Here is a 17,391-nt window from a genome sequence, read left to right as displayed (position 1 = left end):
GCGTGGCCCGCTAACATCTAACCTGGTTCTATCTCTGTGGGAAGGAGGAAGTCGGGGCTCTGACAGGAGGAGGGAACTGGGATTGTGAGTTTGAACACCCAGGTCCCGCGCCTGGGTCGGTGGCGTGTGTGACTCTGCACAAGTCATTTCTCTTCGGAGAGCGTCAGTTTTCTCACGTGGGAAGTGGACAGATTGGAAGTTGGTCTTAGCCAGCTCCGACCTCCTGTACGTTAGGAGTCCTATTGGGAATCCAGGGAGAGACTCAGGACCCAGATCTCGGAAGGAATCTGAGCAGGATCTCTGCTGCTCAGACTGAGCGCCCTAAGTTGGCGCCTTTAAGGGCAGATGCACGTTCTCCCATTTCTCAAACAGCCCCTCGACTCGGCCGCTTCCTCCTTCTACATCTTCTTCCTCTTCCTCCAGTGCGGGCAAAGCCTCCACACCTCCTTTCTCTTCCTCCTCTGAGAGCTCCCCGAATCCCTACGTCCCCTCCTCTCATTTCCAGGAAATAAAATGTCCGCTGTGCGCCCACCTTTTGGCACAGCCCCTGCCCGCCGCGGGCGCCCCCTCCCCCAGCAGGCAGCGCCGCGCGGCTCCCGGGCACCCGCCTTCCCATACCTTACATGGACAAATGCGTGCAGGCAAAGTCAGGAATTCAGGCCCCTGACGTCAGCTTCCAGCTCTCAGGGCACCGCACGGGAGACCGAGGGGAGGGGGTGGGGACGGTGGGAAGGAAGGAGGGGGAAAGGCACCAACCAGCAGTCGCTCCAGCCCTGCCGAAGTTTCACTTTTTGTCTGTGGGTTCGCTCCCGGGCCCCGCGCGAGCTTTCCCGGGATAAGTAGCTTTAGCGAGCAGGGGGACAGCCGGGCGCTGCAAGGTAAGGGCTGGTAGCACGATCCGGGGCGCGGGACACGCTGCGGGGCGCGGGGCCGGGCCTGTCCGGGGCTGGGGACAATGGGAGGGGGAGTGCCTGGGCACCTCCTCCTACGCCTTAGCCTCCGCCTCCAGCCGCCGCCGCCACCGCCGCTGCCCCGGCTGCCTCCTCCCAGAGGTATTGTTGCAAATCCTCCTTCCTTCCCCCTCACCCTCCGCCCGCCGGTGCCTCGGGAACCCCCAGCCTCCCCCGCCGCGAGCGCCTCTGGGGTGGCAGCCGCGCGGGCGCAGGGTGTGGAGTGTGCGCCCTGCCCCGGCCGAAGGGCCCGCGGTGCGGAAGTGCCAGCCGCGGTGCAATCACGGGGTACACGCCATTGAAGGGGGACCCGGAGTTTTTCGGGAAGCTCAGATCGCGGTCTGGGCGGGGTCGGAGCCCTTCCCTGTGTGACCCCAGCCTGGGCCTTTCTGGGCGCGCAGGGGGCGGGGCCACACCCAGCTGCTTAGAGCTTTCGCGGAATCCCAGTTGTCACCATGCAAGGGGCCTAGGGATACAGTTATCCAAGCCCCCATTTTACAGTTGGGGCAACTGAGGTCCAGGGAGAAGGAGGGCCTCCCCAGAAGTCAGTCACTAAAGGCCGACTGTAATGAAAATAAATGGCTCCCAATTCCTCATTTCCGTTCTCCAGCATTTCTCCAGGACCCACTGTGTGCCAGAGGGCATTGGTGGGTTTTTAGGTTGGAGAGTCAGATAAGGCCCAGTTCTTGCCCTCAGAGAGCGCTCAGACCACCGAGGAGCCGAACCTGACCCTAGACATAAAGTGCTGAGTGCTGGGGGAAAGGCGTGGATAATCTTTTAATGGGCTCAGGAAAAGGAGTTTGATTTCCTGGTCCCTGGAGAGCGGACAATGATGGCCCTTTGATCGGGGCTTTTTGAAGGATGGGAGTTTTCTGAAGCTAGCCAGTGACATGGAGGGAGGTCATTTGCGCAGGAGTGGGGGTAGGGTGGGGGGTGGGGCTGGGGCTGGTGGGATGTTGGGGGCAGGTGGGGGTGGGCTGTAGACCAAAGAATACTAAATAAAATGTGGAGAGTAGAGCTGAAACTGTAAATGTTACTGTGTTGAGGGCATGGGGTTGGAGGGAGAGTGCTTGAGATCGGTGGACTTGTGACCAGGTACTCTGACAGAGCAATGTCTTTGGGACTTTGGTGTGCTATGGAGACCAGAAAGATATCTCCTAGGCTTCCTTCCCCAGGGATCCACTGCCTCCCAGCCCTCAACACAAAATGCAAAAATTTAGGGGCCTCTCTGAGTTACTTTTCTAATACCAGACTCACTTAACTTTATCTCCAATTCTCTTTCTCCTTCTACCCTCTCCCCTTTTCTAAATTGCTTGCCTTCCAGTAAAACTTGTTCTTACTCAGGTGTCAGTGACTTAATGGCTTACCTCTCTCAGCACTTGTGCATTTTAAGAAAGCCTTTAAGTGGAGTGAAAGGAAGCTACTACCTCCTTTTCCCCCTTCCCAATCCTCACCCTGCCTCACTCTTACAGATGGGGAAATAAAAATGAAGGGCCAGAGAAAGTCGGTGCTACAGTGAATAATGGTGGATGATGCGGGAGGGGGCGCAATATCTCCAATAGGATTTACTCTACTCCATGACCAGCATTTCTCCTTCCAGGGTTCCTGCTAGCACTGGGGACTGTTAAAAGGAAGTGTGTCTTGCATTGAATCTTTGTAGGACTGCCCCTCAACTCCAATGCCCAGGCCTTTACAGTCCGGAATGTACACTCTAGGTGGAAGAGAAGTAGTTGGGGTTAGCTGCTTGAAAGGTAGGGTGTAGGCCTGGGACCTTTGGGTTACCAGTGGTTCTCAACCTTCTGGTCCTTTAAATACAGTTCCTCATGTTGTGACCCAACCATAAAATTATTTTCGTTGCTACTTCATAACTGTAATGTTGCTACTGTTATGAATCATAATGTAAATATCTGATATGCAGGATGGTCTTAGGCGACCACTGTGAAAGGGTCTTTTGACCGCCAAAGGGGTCGTGACCCATAGGTTGAGAACTGCTGGGTTAGGCAGTCCCGCAGGGTCATGCTCACTGTAAGCAGCTGGCCAGCCTAGAGTTGGCTTTGGGGATGGGTAGAGGGAGGAGAAGCTGAGCTGCTGAGCTGGTTACTATGGCTAGGACTGATTAGGACCCTTGGAGTGACATATTCTGGTGGTGAGGTCATCACTCTGGGGCAGAGTTCCAGCCTGTGGTTGGTGGGAAAGGAGGCTTGATTATGAAGGGCCTTAAAAATGCCAGGCTTGGGAGTTTGGATATGACGTGAAGTCATCATTTGAGGGTTTTGAGCAGGTTGGGACATGACTGAGAGGGGAGGTACTGGCACTGGAAAACCTTCTGCTGCCCATTTCTAGAGAGAGGCAATAATTTGGCCTATGAATATTATCATTGGGTGTTCACTCACTTACTTGACATATATTACTGAGAACCTATTATGTGCCATTGGCAAATATGAAGATTTTATAACAAGTGCCTGTATTTTAGAGACAAATAAGTTGTATTTCATCAGTTCTAAAGTACATTTTTTTTTTTCAAATTTTAATATCGCTGAAATTGGGCTGTCTTATAATCATAGATGTGTCATAGTTGAGCAATTTTTTCATTCTAAGTTGATGGTACATCTTACAGTCAATGGTTTAGATTTGATAAAAGTTGTTAAGCATATCCTGTATGAATGTACAGTGTTTGGCACTTTATATAAAACACTTTCCCATCAGATATTCCATTTTCATCTCAAAAATCCCCTGAGAACTAGGCCTGGTGACACTGTCATCTCCATGGTAACTCTTGCCCAAGGTCACCCAGCTAATTAGAAATGTGCTCAAAATGACAACCCAGAACTTTGACTCTTGGTGTTAATGTGTGACTTTACCCTGCTGTGGAACTCACATGGATTATTGGGAGAACTGTGGAATAGTCAGATCAGATATGATTTCAGAACTATGGTTTCAAATGCTGTGATGATGATGAGTTTTTGGCCAAGGGCAGAGTGTAACTCACTGGGAAGGTGTAACTCACTGGAATGTACTGGGAAGCCCCTTTAGCCCTGAAATTTGTTGCATTTAATGGAAAATGGACAGAGGGATAGAAGGTGCCAGGTAACATGGTAAAATCAGAGGATGAAACACACGGCTATTTTTACATAAAGGAGATGAACAGTGCAGGAAGCATACAAGTTCAGGAGCCTACCCACTGCAAACCAGGAACTGGCTGGCCCTGGGAGTATAAAGATGAGGAGGACAGGATTTCTTGAAGACCACGGGTGTACATGCGCATGCGCATGCTGTTTTCCGGGTATGTTTTGGCTGCTCTGCACTGAGGAGGGTCCATTTAAGGGAAGCCAGCACGGCGGGAGTGGTGTCTGAAGAGTTGTCCAAGTGGAGGAAGGACAGGTAAGCCTCAATCTGTGAGGTGGATTGGGAACGTTTATTCTTGAGGCTGTATTTTGAATGGCTAGCATGAAGTGGGCTGTGGGAATTGGAGAAAGCGGGGGACTTTTATTTTTTTTCTAAGGAGATTTAACTTTACCTTGTAGGCTGTAGGGGCCCTTAACCAGCACTCTAGAGATTCACATGAGAACAAGCCTGGGCAGGACCTCTGAAACCATCTCTGGGAAGAGGTATTTGGATAGTAATGCAGGAAGCATAGTAACACATTTAAGTAATTGGTTGAGTGAACCTGAGACTTTGACCTTGGGCAGTAATTAGGAGTCTTAGCTTTGTGTGTGCATTGGTGGGTGGGGACTCTTCTTGGAACAAGGCTTGGAAGGCTGTCTGTGCCTTGCTGGAAGAAACTGAGGTGAGGAAGGGAAGGTACAGTTTGCTGTATGGAGGAAGCGCCTATCCAGGTGGAAATCTGGGGCTTGAAGGTGTGTGTGAGACAGAGAACCTGAGGGTGAGAGGAAGGGAAGAGGGAATGGAAGTGTGTTGTGGGTTGTCTCTAGGTCATCTGGAGGCGTGGAGGAAATGGCCAGTGCTTTCCTAATGCAGATCACAGAAATGAGAAAGGACACAGCTGTATCCTTGAGGCCTTCATCTCTTCTGACTTTCCACCAATAGGGTGAGTGGGTGGCCAGAGTGTCAATGGGATTCATGCTTGGAAGCATTTAAGCCACAGAATTGAGGCTAGAAAATGTTAATCTTCCTATCGTTCTTTCTTAACCATAATAGTAATAAGAATATAACTTTGAAAATCTGAGTGCTTAACATGTGCTTACGGAATTCTCATGCCGATTTATTGAAGTTGGTTTTATGATTTTAGTTTCATTTCGCAGATGAGATGATGAGTTCAGTTAAATAAGGTTACACCACTACTAAGTGACATGGCCCAGTTTCCAACCTTTGCCTGATCTATAGCCTCGTCACCACTCTTTTATGCCTCTACAGAATGAAAAATTCAAATCAACATTGATTTTCAGTGTTCTTCCTTGGAATTTAATTCAGTATACATCTATTGAGCGCTGGTGGGATCATAATCGGGGGTTTACCATCAAGGGTGAGGAGTCTTCTCAATTCCACACTAGTGCTCCACCGTTCCCTCTCTTAAGATGTTACCTTTCCCTCTACCCTTTGGGTGTTTTCTCTCCCCAAACCTAACTGGAGAAGTGAGAGCCTCTCTAGCAAATTATCTGCAACCCCTCCCCCTACAATATTACCCCCCTCCTCTCTTCTCCTCTGTAGTGATAAGGATTATGTACCCCCTTCCCCTAGTTTTACTGAGATATAATTGACATACATCACTGTACTAGTATAAGTTTAAGGTGTACAGCATAATGGTTTGACTTACATATGTTGTGAAATGATTACCACTGTAAGTTTAGTTAGCATTCATCATCTCATATAGATACAAAATAAATAAAAAGCAAAAAAAGACAACAAATTTTCTTTGTAATGAGAACTCTTGGGATTTACTCTAACTTTCATATATATCATAGAATTATTAACTATAGTACATAGTATTAACTATAGTACTAAGGTGATAAGGATTTGATGGAGTGTCTTGACCTTAGTCATTGCCTATGACCTATATTTCCTTGGAAAATGCTAGATGTCCTCTGGAGTTGAGCCAAATAGTTCTTGTTGGATCCTGCCCTCCCTATGTCATGCTGACCTCTTCTTCCAAGAAAAGCAGGTTCAGGACTCAAATGCTTCCCTGTGGCCTACCTGCCTCAGGTGGGTCATTTGCATTTTAAAGATTCACAGATGCAGCTATTTTCTGGGGAGAGACCCCAAGAATGTCATCCAGCAAAGTTTACTTACTTGATTTTCTCATCTTAGAATCCCTATCATTTCTGGTGCTCTGAAGATGTTTAGTATATTTTTGTGAAATAAATGAACTGAAACAGTGTAAGCATGAATCATCACTTGACCTTATATGTTTGCTTGTTTTTGTCTCCACTCCACTTTAAAATAATTTTCATGAGGATCCCAAGGATACCTTTGTTAATGGTCATGTTCCCAGTAGCCAGAAGAGTGCCTGGCACATGTTAGGCATTCTGGAAATATTTGTTAGGTGGAGAAAGGGATTGTTTTGGGCTTGTGGGCACAGGGCTCCATTGAGATTCGCCTATGCCAGTGATGGCGAATCTTTTGAGCTCGGCGTGTCAGCATTTTGAAAAACCCTAACTTAACTCTGGTGCTGTGTCACATATAGAAATTTTTTGATATTTGCAACCATAGTAAAACAAAGACTTATATTTTTGATATTTATTTTATATATTCAAATGCCATTTAACAAAGAAAAATCAATCAAAAAAATGAGTGTCATAGGTTCGCCATCACTGACTTATGCTCTACCTGCCACAGATGGCATTGGGCAGTCCCACTGTCCGGGTCAAGGTTAGGAGTTCTGTGTTGGGTCTTTAAACTAGTTATCCTAAGAGAAATTTCAGTTGAAACTGCTCTTTCAGTTTTCTCTCACACAGACAGGTGGTTCTGTTGTCTTTGAACATTCCTCTGTTTTCTTATCCATGCCTTTGCATATGCTGTTTTCCAGTGCCCATAATCATATTATTTATCCAAACTATGTTGGAAAGTCATAGTTTCATATTCTTTCATCACCAGCCTAGTCCTTATAGTTTCTGGCCTGTCCATTCTCTCTGCTTGCTGTAAACTTATGATCCATTAAATTCAAAGCCCAAACCCACTTTGTGCCATGAAGCCATTCCTGGACTTTCTGCCCCTTCTGCCATTCATCTAGCTCAACCTCTTGTATTGATTTCCACACATGTGTACTGAGTGATCACCATATGCTAGTCAGAAATGCTGAATACTGGCTTACAAAGACAAGGGTCTGTTTTCGAGGGTTTTGATTCCAGCATAAGAGAGAGATTGAAATAGAACATGGTAAGGCCTTAATAGAGTGATGAACAAAGGGCTAATGGGAGCACTAAGAATGGAGTGACCAGCATCTGGAAGGGTTTTGAAGAGAGAGCAAGAGTTCATATGGTGAATGGTATGGAAGAGCATTCCAGGCATAGAGGCCTTGATATACATGCATAACCCTGAGGCCTAAGGGTGCTTGCAAAATAGAAGGGTGTGCTTGGAGATCACTGTAAGATGGCACCGAGGATTAGATTATAAAGGCTGATAGGATACCTAAGGATGATGGCAGGGGTTTAAGGAGGGCAGGAGGGCTATTGTTACTGTTACAGCAAAGGAGGGCCTTGCTGCCCCTGAGCTTCAGAGAGGTCTGGTGACAAATGGTAGCAGGTTAACACCCCAGGCAGGGGCCTGCTCAGAAGGCTGCTGAAATGTTCCAGGGCAGGAGATACTGGAATTGTATCAGCTCAGCAGAGCAGAGAGGGAAAAAGGGATTCTGGAAGCTGTTTGCTATTAGAATCATATTAGGCAGCTTAGCTCTTACTCTTGTCCTTCTAATTATTTGCTAGCTTATCAGCCTTGGCTGGGAAAACTGTTTTATGTGACCAAAGGTTGTAGGCAGTAGGAGAACCAGCAAGCTGGCAGCCAGTTTCTGCCTTAGAAGTGCAGGCTGGGTGGTGGTGGCCAGAGAGACCTGCTTCCTTATTGCAGTGGAGAGGAAACTGAGGCCCCAGGGAAAGGAACAGACTTGCTCTGTTACATCTTTGACAGCTGAGCTGGAATTGGGCTGTGGCCAGCTCTCTTTCAAAGGTGTTTTTGATTCTGTTTCTGCTGAGCCTGGCCTGACACATTCCTTCTCCACCCACCCCCACCCCAGGGGCTTTGCCTAGGAGAATTTGGGAGGGGATAAAACTTAAGACAGTGGTTCTCAACCTTCCTAATGCCACGACCCTTTAATACAGTTCCTCATGTTGTGGTGACCCCCGACCGTAAAATTACTTTCGTTGCTGCTTCATAACTGTAATTTTGCTACTGTTATGAATCGTAATATAAATATCTGATATGCAGGATGTATTTAGGCGACCCCTGTGGAAGGGTCGTTCGACCCCCAAAGGGGTCGCGACCCACACGTTGAGAACCGCTGACTTAAGAGCTCATTGTTACTAGGCTTGAATCTTGTGCTTTTGCATTTGGAAAACAAAGTGATTAAGATGGTTCAGTTTGAGTTTATGTGTGGTTTGGGAATCTGTTTCTTTTACTTCCATTTATGCCTGTGGCTTGCTTACAAGAACCAAGCTTCTGATTCCTTGATAACTCCCAGGCTCCTTGCTTGTGACAGTCCCACCCCCACCCCTGGCACTCTCCTTTTTCTCCTTTTATTTCTAAGTATTTTTGCTTGCCAGTATAGGACCCTATCCTCCTGTTTTTTTCCTTCCCTCTTAAACCTGCCCATCACAAACCATCTCACAGAATCCATTAGTATTTCATAGCCTTCATAGCACTTTTTATGTGGCGAATACATTTTACAATTGTTTTTTATTATCCAGTTCCCAGCTGCAGTCCAGGAGATGTGTCAGCAGGATCAGTCTTGTCTCTGAGTGTGGGCAAGCATTCAGGGGAGAAGAAGCCTTCCCACAGGGTGCCTGGCCTGAAGTGGCAGAGGGAAAATCAGACTCGTGTCTCAAAAGCGCCTGTCCTGTGTCTTCATTTCTTCCATAAGTGAGCATGAGAAATGGATGTGAAAGTCCTTAGCAAGCCCCATACACAGGCAAAAACCATTGCTATTATTTTACCTTGTTGGCATTTTTAGGAGAACACATTTGGATATTAAGGGATTCCTCTCCTCAATGTTAACCTCCCTTTTCTTTTCTTTCTTTTTTTAAAATATATTTTATTGATTTTTTACAGAGAGGAAGGGAGAAGGATAGAGAGTTAGAAACATCGATGAGAGAGAAACATCGATCAGCTCCCTCCTGCATACTCCCTACTGGGTATGTGCCCGCAACCAAGGTACATGCCGTTGACCGGAATCAAACCTGGGATCCTTGAGTCCGTAAGCTGACACTCTATCCACTGAGCCAAACCAGTCAGGGCTAACCTCCCTTTTCTTGTCTATAAAAATGACTGTAGCACAGTACATGCTTAAGAGATAGGGGGACTGTTCTTTCTGGTTTTCCCCGGACAGCCCTGGTTTTTGTGTGCTAATTAGTAACCTTAGCTGCCTGTGTCTGTGACTTTGGAAGAAAACTGAGAATTGTTTTGGAGACTCCAGAATCCTGAGGGTCTGGGCTTTACCATGCTATCATTTGCTTATGCTGTTTTCTCTACCAGTATCATCACCAATGGTTTTTGGTATAGGAAAAACAAAGACCTGTGTTTGAGCCACCCACTAGCCCTGTGATCTTAAGCAAATTCCAGAATAATCCTGAGTTTCAGTTCCCTTCACACAGAGGTCATATGGTACATCACAGTGTATTTGTGAGAACCAGAGACATATGCATCAAGGGGCTTTTTAAAAGGTAATGTAGTACATAATGTGGCAATTCCTGGTGCCTGGCATGGTGCCTATCACACAGTGATGGCACCTTACCCTTCTGGTGGATACCCTGGGATCTAGACCCAGATTGGTCCAAGTTCGTATCCTAGCTGTGCTCCCTGGGCTGGTCACAGGCACGATTTGGTTTACTGACTTACTAATTCTTAGTAAGACATCTCATTAATGAGGACACTACTGTTGAGAATATGAGGTGTGTGCACAGGTGTTCATAGGCGTTCTTATCTGTGCAGAGATCGTCCGTCACCAGTGAGTGGCTGTGCTGTGTCCCTTCTCCCACTGGCACATCCCACTCTCTTGGATTTTGTTTGTGTTGTGTTTTCCAGTCTGCGGGGTTTGCTTCTACTACAGCAATTGCTTGTGTCATGGCCTCACATCAAATCCCCATGTAGTTCAAATGAGACACTGGTTCTGAGGATTGGTGTCAGGTCTTCTTCAGAAACGTGTGTGGGAAGCTTTCATTGGGCACCTAAGCAAAGGTTTTGGACAAGACAGGGCTATTTTACTGACATTTAAGAACTGTGCTTTGGCCTCCTTCCACTCCAGTATGATCACCTTGTCTACCACAGTCATTGTCAGCATTCCTTAGTTACTCAGGCCATGAACCAGCAGCTCAGCCCCCACGTAGCAGAGGCTCTGGGACATAGAGGACCTTCCCTATTAGGAGAACATGGCTGAGCGAACGTACTGTGAGTTTGTTGGCATATTTAGGAAATCACATTTGCATTTAAGGGTTTCCTCTCCTCAATATTAGCCTTTCTTTCCTTATCTATAAAAATGGCTGTAGCAACATTATGTGCTTAAGAAGTAGAGGGACTGTTCTTTTTGGTTTTCCCAGGACAGCCCTAGTTTCTGCCTGTGTCCTGGTGTAGTATTGATAGTGTCCCCTTTTATCCTCAGAGTTGTTACGATTTGGAGGATAAATTATATGGTCACCTTACTTGTAGGTGGATATTGAGTAAGGTAGTGTAAGTAATATACTTAAGGCCAGGCCTAAGATAAGGACTCAGCGCACGTATACTGTTTTTGTTAGAGGAGATGTTAGGCGCTCAAGAAATGTATGTTCAATGAACTACATTCATAAAGGTAAACTTTGCGGATGTTTGAAATGGATGTCTAGGTTGTAGGCACTTAGAGTTAATTTATTAGATTTGATAAAACATGTTAATAATGTTTAAAATATAAGAAAGTGCCACCAGAGTAGTATAAATGAAGGATTTCTGGAGTGGGTAAGTCCACTGGAACATGTGCAGAAGCTTGTTGGAAGTGCTGGGCCATGGGTTGGACACTGAAGGACAGGAAGGTTTAGTCCAAGATGCACTGGGGCAGCTAAAATTGTTTTGGCTATTAAGAGTTAAGAAATAAGATTGAGTTTCTGTCCATGTGTGTATATTAGCTGGCTTTTTGAATCTATTGTTTTCCATCAGTGGCCTATGTTGGTAAAGATCTCTAACTGTAATACCCCAATGTGGTACCAAATTCTGTGCCAAGAGGTCACAGAATAATCTCATTCTTTCTGATGAGTTTCCACTGAATATGGTACTTGTTTAGTTCCCAGGAAGAAAAAAACAAAACAAAACAAAGGCACCTGGAGCTTCTGTCTTGTTTGGTATGAATAATAATCATTTTTAGGAACTGCAGTAGGGAGTTGCCACACTGAGGGTGGGGTATACCGTGACTCATGGGAAAGGCAAACTCTGCAGTGACCGGGAGGGTAAGCAGCACCTTTTCTTAGAACGAGGTGAAAGTTAGGTCAGTTTTCCAGTAGTCTTGCTCATTTCCAACCTGGAAATCTGTCTTCTTGGCCACAGCCTAGCAGCTTTACTTGGAGAATAGGGTTCCAGTAATGGCAGCTGAACAGAACCCTGAAGATACATTTGTCCATCTATTTGACAGAATCCTGTGCTTATTTATACAATACCATGTGCCATGGGTACTTGTAAATGACTGAGTGGAAATCTAGTCTGGATTTGGGGCATGCGGTTCCTACCTTCAGGCGATCTTTTAAATCAATATAGTTTGTAAAAGTATGTGCTATCCTATACCCACCAATGAAAAAGAAGTATGTATCTCTCCATTTTATCATATTTGATTTTATTTCTTTTTATATTTTTATTGATTTTAGAGAAGAAGGGAGAAGGAGAGAAAAATAGAAACATTAGTGATGAGAGAGAATCATTGATTCACTGCCTCCTGCATGCCCCACAGGTGGGATCGAGCCTGCAACCTGGGCATATGTCTGACCAGGAATCGAACTGTGGTCCATAGGTCAATGCTCAACCACTGAGCCATGCTGGCTGGGCTCTGCATTTTAATCTTTATCCAATCTCAGAGATTTCCCTGTTTTGCTTTATCCTGCCTCCTTAATCTACCACCAATGAATTTCATGTAATCCCTCCTTATGTCTCCTCCTTTGATTCTAATGTATAAAATACATAAAACTGCCATTCTCTGGAGCATTTTCTCAATTCATTGACATTTTGCATTCTGGCAATGACAGTTTGGCTCAAATAAACTCATAGAAATAAAAATAAAAGAGGTATATGTGCAAATATCTGTTGACTCTAATTGAAAGGTGACTAACTAGGAATCTGGGAGAAACTTCACAAATGAAATGACTGTCATTGAATCTTGAAGGAAGAGTGGGAATTTGGTGGGTCAGAAGAAGATAAGGTAGGAAATACCATGGACAGAGACACAGAGGCGAGAAAGTGCATGGTGGTTTGAAAAGTTGGAGTCCATGGGGATGACTGCCTAGTAGAGAGGCCTTGGAGTTGAGGTTGGGACTTAGACTGATAAAGGCCTTGATTGCTGCATTGAGGAGTTGAGCCTGAACTATGAAAGAAGCATCAAATAGGGAAGTGGGGTGATTGGATCTATGCTTTAGGAAAATAACTGGTTATAGTATGCTGGATGGATTGAGGGGAGGGTATGGGAGATGGTGAGATGTACTATAGCTCAGCCAAGAGATAAAGCGAAGCTGAATTAGGGATGAGGAAATGGATATGGGGAGCATTTCAGAGGTAGATTAGAGGTCACCTATTCTCATTTAAACAAGAGTAAACCCAGACTCTGAGCAGTGACACATGCAAAGTCCATAGCAAAATTGGGCAAAAGGCAGAGAGTGTTAAAAATGGATGATTAGGTACTAAGAATGGTGAAGTAAAGTTCATGTGGAGTTGTGTGGAGCCACTATTTTGGTGCCACTTACCAAGGAGATCATATGGTCTAGGCCAGCCTGCATGAACCTGCTCAACATGGAATCCAACAATATAGTCATGGCACTTTCTGCCAGTTGCCATTTTTATAGTGCTTTACAATTGATCATGTGTTTTCCTACACATACAGGTAAATCCTCACAATAGTCCTGTGAGTACTGATTAATATTGTCTAAGTTTTACTGATCAGGAATGTGAGGCTGAGAAAGATTAAGTGACTTGCCCAGGACTTCAACTTGAGTTTTCTATTAGCACAATTTCATATTCCTCCTTGTATGAGCCTGGAAAGATCCCCAAGACAGGACCTTACTTTTGTTCAGATTCATATCCTTAAGATTCACTGTGGATCCTGATATGTTCTTACATATTTAATAAATGCTAAATTCATATGTTGGGTAAACGTATGAATGAATACTATAAATGAAGTAATAAATGACATCTTTAGTTTTAAGAATATCTTTAGTAATGAGAAATCCTAAATGAACTCCTCTGAACATTAATCAGTCTCTTATCAAAACACTACAGGAAAGGACTTACTTAGAATATATTTACTCAACTTCATTAAACAAATGAATAAGCAAACAAAGAAAGACTCTTTTACTTGAATACCCCTTCTTGAATTCATCCCCAAAAGTGCATGTCTGCTTTTCTGTGTATGATGTTGCCTTCTACTTGATATTGTTACAAAAGAAGCTGTTAGGATTTTATATTTATTTTTTTCATAACTAAATACTTTTTGAAATTGATAAATCCTGATTTAAACTTTACCCATGTGCATTCTAGGATAGCTTTATTTTTTAAAAACAATTAAATACGATTTCAACATGTTAAAAAATGCAATGATAAATATAAGAGGACAAATACCTTTTTCTTCCTTCTTAATTATTTTCTAAAGACAATTATTTCTTTGGCACTTTCACTTTTCCAAACAGTGGCTATCATTTTATCCTTTGTATTATACGGTTATCTGAATATGTATGTTAATTTCCTCAGGGATGTAGTAGAAAATGCATATGGTTTGGCGGGCCAGACAGGTTTAGGTTCAAATCATGGCTCTGCCACTTGTTAGTGCTTTACAGTTAAACACGTGTAATAACTTTGCATTTGTGTATACGATTACTTAACCTCTTGGAATCTCCAATTCATCATGTATAAAAGGGGATCATAGTGCCTTCCGTGTGGTTCTGCTAAAAAATGTTATCTCTGTCCTCTTTGCTCTTTGTCAACCCACCAGATGATAATACAATCACATCCTTGTCCTTGTATTTTGCCATAGAGTATGACAAATAGTAGACCTTAAGTCAATGTTTATTGGCAGGTTAAGTAAGTTTTAACTTCTTTCAAAGGAGCATTGTAGGCTCAAAGATATAAGATATTTCTATTACTTTTCATACCAGTTGCCATACATACTCCAGAAAGACTTCTAATTTGCAGTCATTCGCAATGCGTGAGTCTACTTTTTCTCTGTGACTTCCCCAGGACTTAACTTTATGACTTGTAGTTGTCTTTGCTAAATTAATATGTAAGCAATGCTATTTCATTATAGTTTTAATTTACATTCTTTAATTACTAAAAGTAATTCCCAAGAAATGGTTAAGGTTTGTTTCCCCTTGTGTGAATTGTCAAGTGGCAGTATTTAAAAATGGTCTGGGCAGGGGAAGCTTGTTATGAAAGGACTAAACATGCTTAGTGTTTTGAGTTGCCTAAACTTTATTTATGTATTAACTCATTTTTTTGGTCAATGTTTATTGAGCACTGATTATGTGTGCCAGCTAATATTCCAGGGGCCATACATACTACAAAGAAAAAAATGAATAAAGTCAGGGATCTCCAGTTCAACCTCCTCATTTAACATGGGTGGTAGCTGAGACCTGGAAGAATGAGGTTAATTACCTAGGGCAGTGGTCGGCAAACTGCAGCTTGCGAGCCACATGCGGCTCTTCGGCTCCTTGAGTGTGGCTCTTCCACAAAATACCACGTGCGGGCACACATGTACAGTGTGATTGAAACTTCGTGGCCCATATGCAGAAGTGGGTATTTTGTGGAAGAGCCACACTCAAGGGGCCGAAGAGCCGCATGTGGCTCGCGAGCCGCAGTTTGCCGACCACGGACTGGGGTCATACAGCTTGTTTTGTAGCAGAACCAACCATTTATTTGAACAGTAACTGTGACTTAAAATGTTTTGTATTAGTAGCCTTTTAAACTATGGGAAACATCCTGGGAAGTTCTGAATAGTGATGTCTAAACATCTCCAACCCATATCTATATTGAGAAAGCAGAGTCCCGATTTAGAAAATATGACTACCTTTTTTTTAAAAAAAACATATTTTTTTTATTGATTTCAGAGAGGAAGGGAGAGGGAGAGAGAGATAGAAACATCAATAATGAAGAGAGAGAATCATTGATCTGCTGTCTCCTGCATGCCCCCAACTGGGGATCAAGCCTGCAACACAGGCATATGCCTTTGACCAAAATCAAACCTGGCACCCTTCAGTCTATAGTCCAATGCTCTATCCACTGAGCCAAACCACCTAGGGCAATTATCTGGTTTTTAGTCTCATAGAGAACTCCTTCCTAGACCTCTTTGCCTCTTACATTTATTCATTCTTAAATGAATAAACTTATTTTTAAAACAGGACTAGAAAACAAAACAATTCTGATCCAACTGTGAACCTTCTTGGACACGTTTTTGGTAAATGGGAAGAACAGGAGACACATTTCTCTTATCAAATAAAATAGTCAATTTAGATTTAATACGGCAGTTATCCTCAGGTAATAAAAATTCAACTAACTTGCCATAACTAGTTTAAAGTCAATTAGGAGCCTCATATTCCTTACTTGCTGGGTAAAATTTAATAGAACTTCAGTTAAGCATTTATTGCTTATTTAATTCAAAATTAAGTTAATCACCACGGTTGGTAACAACCACTGAGCATTTAATTAACAGTCAGCAAACTATCTTATTAAGTCTAAATACGATGCAGACAGGTCTTGTTTATTGCCATCAGTTTGCAAGCACCACCCCAAAGGGCCTTAGGTTTACTCTTGGCTTTACTCTTCTGATTTGTCATCTTCATTTTCTTCTGGTTGACACTCAACTTGGGTGAAGGAGTTGAAGAGGCAGGAGTTCATAGTGCTAGGGGAGCTTCTGGCTTTGGGCATAGCTGAGAAATTTCTGTTCCATTGCATTGCATTACATTCTTCAAGAATTATTGAGCACATTTTTTGTGTAAGACATTCTTTTAAACACTTAAGAATATATAGAGGAGGTCATGCTGACATATTTATCATTATTCTTTCATCTTAAGATATGAAAAAATTGAATTAATTCATTCACCTAACACACTTATTGGACTAAAGTTTGTAAGGTATTTTGCTGAGTGCCAGGGATACCATCATGATTTGGACAAAGGTCCTTGCTCTTATGGAAGACAAGTATGAGAGGTACGGTAGTTGCAATATTGGATAAGGTGCAGCTGTAGGAGCACTAAAGTTCCTTAAATGCTGTGATTCTTAAGATAGTGTTTTCCAAAATGTTAGAAATGTCCTATGGCAAGAAGGTCCTATAACCAAGTGAGTTTGGAAAAGTTCAAGTTAAACAAAATTAAATGGGCTTTAAAAAAAAACACCTTTATTGTTGAGATTATTACAGATGTCTCTCTTTTTCCCCCCTCCACCCAGTTACCGCTCCACCCCAGGCCTTTGTCACCTTACTGTCTGTGTCTATTGGTAATGCATATATGTACTTTGTTTAATCTCTTCCTGCACACCCCCCCCATTCCTCTTCCCTGTGAGAATCATCAGTCTCTTCCATTTCTATGCCTCTGATTCTATTTTACTCACCAGTTTATTCTGTTCATTAGATTTCTTATTCGTTTATTTTGATTTTTAGATTCAATTGTTAATAGTGTGTATTTGTTGCCATTTTTTAAAATCTTTTTTCTTCTCCTTCCTCTTCTTAAAGAATACACATCAACATTTCATATAATACTGATTTGGTGGTGATGAGCTCCTTTAGCTTTTTCTTGTCTGTGAAGCTCTTTATCTGACCTTCAATTTTATTTTTTTATTTTTTTATTTTTTTTAAATATATTTTATTGATTTTTTACAGAGAGGAGGGAGAGAGATAGAAAGTTAGAGACATCGATGAGAGAGAAACATCGATGAGCTGCCTCCTGCACACTCCCCACTGGGGATGTGCCACAACCAAGGTGCATGCCCTTGACCAAAATCAAACCTTGGACTCTTGAGTCCGCAGGCAGATGCTCTATCCACTGAGCCAAACCGGTTAGGGCCTGACCTTCAATTTTAAATGATAGCTTTGCTGGGTAGAGTAATCTTGGCTGTAGGTCCTTGCTAT

The 17,391-nt window shown here is 43.4% G+C and overlaps 1 protein-coding gene across 3 annotated transcripts in view; it reads left to right on the top strand.

Annotated features, from left to right (window-relative positions):
- Nucleotides 1–754: 754 nt before the first annotated feature.
- Nucleotides 755–17,391, top strand: part of LOC118675946 (LIM domain containing preferred translocation partner in lipoma) — a 665,496-nt gene continuing 648,859 nt past the window's right edge. For all 3 annotated transcript variants that reach the window (XM_036348974.1, XM_036348968.1, XM_036348971.1), the window contains exon 1: nucleotides 755–878. The gene's annotated coding sequence lies outside the window, so the exon portion shown is untranslated. The remainder of the gene's footprint in view (nucleotides 879–17,391) is intronic.

This window comes from Myotis myotis, unplaced genomic scaffold (genome assembly GCF_014108235.1).
Source record: "Myotis myotis isolate mMyoMyo1 unplaced genomic scaffold, mMyoMyo1.p scaffold_m19_p_2, whole genome shotgun sequence".
NCBI classification, from domain to species: domain Eukaryota; kingdom Metazoa; phylum Chordata; class Mammalia; order Chiroptera; family Vespertilionidae; genus Myotis; species Myotis myotis.
The sequence above is the reverse complement of the archived record's forward strand: the minus strand, read 5'-3'. Positions and strand labels throughout refer to the sequence as shown.